Source organism: Mytilus edulis, chromosome 4 (assembly GCF_963676685.1).
Source record: "Mytilus edulis chromosome 4, xbMytEdul2.2, whole genome shotgun sequence".
NCBI classification, from domain to species: Eukaryota; Metazoa; Mollusca; class Bivalvia; order Mytilida; family Mytilidae; genus Mytilus; species Mytilus edulis.
The window spans coordinates 18,902,727-18,908,127 of NC_092347.1; positions in this window are offsets into that span (position 1 = coordinate 18,902,727).

The window sequence follows — 5,401 nt, forward strand, 5'->3', positions numbered from 1 at the left end:
GGAAGTCCAAAATCAAAATATAAACGCCAATCAAATTTAAAGATAATCAAAGTGCTCTATATTTTGAGCATACTGTTTACCGATAAATGTTTCGAGGAATGGAAGCCTATATATAGGATAATTCATACACACCAACTCACTATTTGCGGGGGATTTCCCCCATGGAGGCTCCCAAGTGGAAATTTTGTAAGAGCAATTTTGTCCACTATTTTAGAGAAAACAATTAATTTAACAATGGCTATGAGCTTGTTAAAGCACGAAGAAACCAAAAAACCACATTAAAATATATTTGAAGGCCCCCTTGAAGGTTTTGTAGGACTATAAGAACCATCTTTCACGTAAAACCCCCATGGGCATTTTGAAAAGTTAGCAGGTATGATAATTAGCGGTCCAACGATTTACAGAAAAGAGCGACGATTTACAGAAAAGAACCGAAAAGAACCGAAAAGGACCAAAAAGAACCGAAAAGGACCGAAAAGAACCGAAAAGAACATACATATGATTATTGATTATTATTTAAAGTTAAAACAATGTATATATCTATACACCAATGCCCCCCTCGTAATAAAGGAATGTATAATTCAAATTTAGATTGTACATTTAATATGGACATGTAGTCTTACAAAAAAGTTAGATTTCTCTGTATTAGATTAAGGCATTTAAATATTTTTGAAAAAAAAATCAAAGTGTCAATTCCGTTGTTTTCGAAAATAGAATTGTAAAAAACATTTGAAGAAATTTTCAATTCCTGCTACATGTAAACCTTGGCAAACTTTACGATGTTCTTGATTCGTTTCAATTTCTTAATTCAATTTACGGTATTAAACGATGGGCTACATGGGAATAAAATGAGATTAATCAATAAAAAAAATACATCATTATCTATATATATTATAAATTTTGTGCAAAACACAGTCATTTCATTTCGTCTTTCAAGAAATATACATAAATGAAAAGCGTACCCGCTTTCGGTATAATTGATAATTGTTTACTCTTTATATAGCCGCCATAATAGCGTATAGATTAAAGGGTGTGAAAAAGTTAATGGCCTGTTGATTTCTATTAATTTTATCTAATAAACCACTTTTAAAAAACAGATATGTAGATTAGTGGAATGATGTCAGATGGTGATAAATGTTGGCCTGTGGTGCTACATGTATCTATAGAAAAACTTGTGCATGGAGATAACGGGGCTTTTCCTTAACGAATTCAAATCCTTGACAGGTTTAACGTGTCAAAGTAACAATCATGATGTGTTTCCATTTAATATGTAATACACGTACACACACACGAAAAGAACGAAATATTCGTATTTATTCAATAACTCCTGTAAAGTTTTCCGTCATGTTTTAAACGATATTTTGTTTTATTTTGTTTTTGTCCGATTGTCCGAATGTCCGTGTTATAATATATATTCACTGATGAATGAACACATTCCTAAAAAAATATAAGGAACTGTTGTAATGTTCGAAATGAATTAGCGACCAAGATTGAAAAAAATAATGGCACTTAGCTTATAAATATACTTCACGTAGAACGATTGTTTGACAGTAATGAATTAATATCTTTTATTTTCTTGTCTGTTCTATGTTTTTTTATTCCATAAGATAGGCATCCGACCCTACCTATAATATTTTACATGTACAGTAAGTTATTATATGTAGTCCTGTCGCAGTATAAGGTTTCAAAACCTAAGAATAAACTTTTGTGAAAAATATCTTTTTTTTTATAATAGACTTATATAATTTTGCAATTCTTAATTTTCTTCGATTACAAAAAACTTCGATCTCCTTTTCGGTTCTTTTCGGTCCTTTTCGGTTCTTTTTGGTCCTTTTCGGTCCTTTTCGGCTCTTTTCTGTAAATCGTCGCTCTTTTCTGTAAGTCGTCGAACCCGATAATTAGTATCCGTCGAATTTGAAAGAAGGAAATACCAAAGTTAAATATGCATCATATTTATTCAAATTGAAGAATTCCTGTCCGAGATAGTTAGGCAAAATTACTATGATTCTACTATGTATCTATCAGTGGTTGAAATATTTTTTTGCAGCTCTCGGTATATACACCGTGATGAATGATTGCTGTTTTCCCCACTGGCACCAGCATGATTTTTGATTTGTTTATACGAGATTAATTCTTCCTGCGGTTTTTTTTTTACGAATGATGCCTAATAAGCAGTCAACTGTCCTCGAGTTTAACGGGTTTCCAGGCACTCCGGCCGGGAGTGATGATTTACAAAATCTGAGGTATATTTTGAAATAAGTTATTGGTATGACACGGGCTGGGTTATTTTCTCATATACAAATTGTATGTTAATATGATGGTATGATACTAATTAAACCCCTGACGGTAGGGAGTGTGCCTGATATTCATATGATGAACACATAATCTTTCAATCAGTTTAAATGCAGCCAGGAGCAGGCATGTCAGTTAACTGCTAGTAGTCTGTTGTTATTTATGTATTATTGTCATTTTGTTTATTTTCTTTTGTGACATCAGACTCGGACTTCTCTTGAACTGACGATTTTAATGTGCGTATTGTTATGCGTTTACTTTTCTAGAGGAGGGTTGAGATCTTCGTTCTTATGTTGTACTGTTATACCACTGTCCCAGGTTAGGGGGAAGGTTGGCATCCCGCTAACATGTTTAACCCCGCCACATTATTTAAGTATGTGCATTTCCTAAGTCAGGAGCCTATAATTCAGTGGTTGTCATTTGTTTATGTGTTACATATTTGTTTTTCGTTCGTTTTTTAATATAAATAAGGCCGTTAGTTTTCTCGTTTGAATTGTTTTACATTGTCTTATCGGGGCCTTTTATAGCTGACTATGCGGTATGGGGTTTGCTCATTGTTGAAGGACGTAATACGGGGACCTAGGTATAGTTGTTAATGTCTGTGTCATTTTGGTCTCTTATGTACAGTTGTATCATTGGCAATCATACCACATCTTCTTTATTATATGCTTAACTCCGCCGGTTTTTTTTGGCGCCTGTCCCAAGTCAGGAGCCTCTGGCCTTTGTTAATCTTACATTATTTTTGATTTTAGTTTCTTGTGTACAATTTGGAGTTTAGTAAGGCGTTCATTATCACTGAACTAGTATATACATTTGTTTAGGGGCTAGCTGAAGGACGCCTCCGGGTGCGGGAATTTCTCGCTGCATTGAAGACCTATTGGTGACCTTCTGCTGTTGTTTGTTCTATGGCCGGGTTGTTGTCTCTTTGACACATTCCCAATTTCCATTCTCAATTTTTATGCAGTTAAGCTGCATTATGCGAGCACCCTAGATTTGTTATTTATAACTAATTGAACACTTTTTTAATACTTTTTATTCTGGATTACAAAAAAAATGACCAGAAAAACCTTAAATGATCGTCGATTTATCCAAAAGTTTTAAAGTTACACATAGGAAGTAGTGCTTATTAAGAATCCTTGTGTAGTTCATTATGACTTGTGCTTTTAGCTTAGATGTCAAAGAACAATTGTATGAAATATTTAATCGCCGAAAATCTCTTAAGACAAGTAGTTTAGATTTCCCAAATGACAAAAGTCGTAGGAATATTGTTTGTCATCAATACGTAGTACAACTACGTCAGTAGTCTATTATATAATAAGTTCAACTGTTCATGCTGTTGGCGGCAATTTCAAATTAGAAAAAGAAATTTTCGTAGCTTTTCAATTTGGAGGCAGGTGTGCAAATTAGCGGTGGTCCGAGGTCCGCGACCTTCCACTTTTGCAAGCGGAATTTCGACTAGGATAGTTGGTTTCTAGCTACGCCCGACGTAGTCACCTTACATTTGAAAGAAAATAAGAAATTACTTTGCAAACCTTTTCACCATGTTCACCAAAGTATCCAATGAAACGAGCTAAAAACTTATTTTTATCATTATTATTCATGACGGCGATGTTCATTTTGTTCAACCGCTAGCTTTATACAGAAAATCGCCGACAAATATTGTATAAATTCGAGTAAAATCGTATCTGATTGACAAAAACAACATTGTAAACACATAACAATGGCGGCCGTGAAGACAAAATTTTACAAAATCGGATCCGTTTCCGGAAGCGGATAAGGGTAATTCCGGGTTTGGCGATCCTTTACAAGGTGAAAAAATACATCTATGCATGGTAAATGAATATAAACACTAGTATTGTACACCAAAAGATATATGTAAAAGAAAGAAAAAGCAGAAAAATATTTTATTCAGAAACTCAAAATTACTTTTTGACAAATTTTAATTTAAAAATCCAATACATCGTGACAGCTGGGAACAGTATATCTAACAATATACATGTTCATGGTCACAGTCTAAATTTTCTTTATAAATGATAAATGATGATAATGCATGTGAGATGCTTTTAAAGTGTAAAGTTTACTGCAATTTCGAGGGGTTATTTGTTTTTTCTCAATTTTGAAGGGTCAATTAAAGTAGCTAAAAGTTTCATTCTTTATTTTCACTAATAATGCAACTATATTATATATACCTTAATGTAAGTAATTCATATGATATATAGGTGGCATTCTTTGGACCACTCTACCCCCTCCTGTTTGATAACTTGGAAACGGTCGAGCTCCCCACCCCTAAACCATATGAGGGGGCAGATCCAGGATTTTAGGTTAGGAGGGGTGCAAACTTCATGAAATTTTCGCTGAGCAGAGCGAGACTAAAAAAAAAATTGAGGTAAAATTCTCGGAATATTCTTTATTCAGCTGAGAACAACCCATGCTTTGCAAATTTAAGGGGGGTGCAACACCGCAACCCTCCCCCGTCTGAATCCGCCCCTGCATATACTTAAGTATAGGACAATATAATAAATAAAAAATGAAATATAGGGGGAGTCCCTGGAGTTACCCAACCCCCTCTTGTTTGAGAACTTGGAAACGGTCGAAATCCACACCCCTTAACCATATATATTCATGTTTGTGACAATATGAAAAATCAAATGAAATATAGGAAGAGTTGCTAGGGGTCACCCCACCCCTCCTGTTTTAGAATTTAAAAATGGTCGAGATCCCCATCCCTAAACCATATATATTCATGTATTGGACAATATAACAAATCAGATGAAAGATAGGGGGAGTCCCTGAGGTCACTGTTCACCCTCCTGTTTGAGAACTTGGAAATGGTCAAGATCCTTACCCCTAAACCATATATACTCATGTATGGGACAATATAACAAATCAAATGAAATATAGGGGAAGTCCCTGTGGTCATCCCAACCCTCCTGTTTGAGAACTTGGAAACGGTGGAGATCCCCACACCAAAACAATATATATTCATGTATGGATCAATATAACAAATAAAATGAAATGTAGGGGAAGTCCCTAGGGTCACCCTACCCCCAGTGGCGGATCCAGAAATTTTTATAAGTGGGGCCCACTTACTGACCTAAGAGGGGCCCGC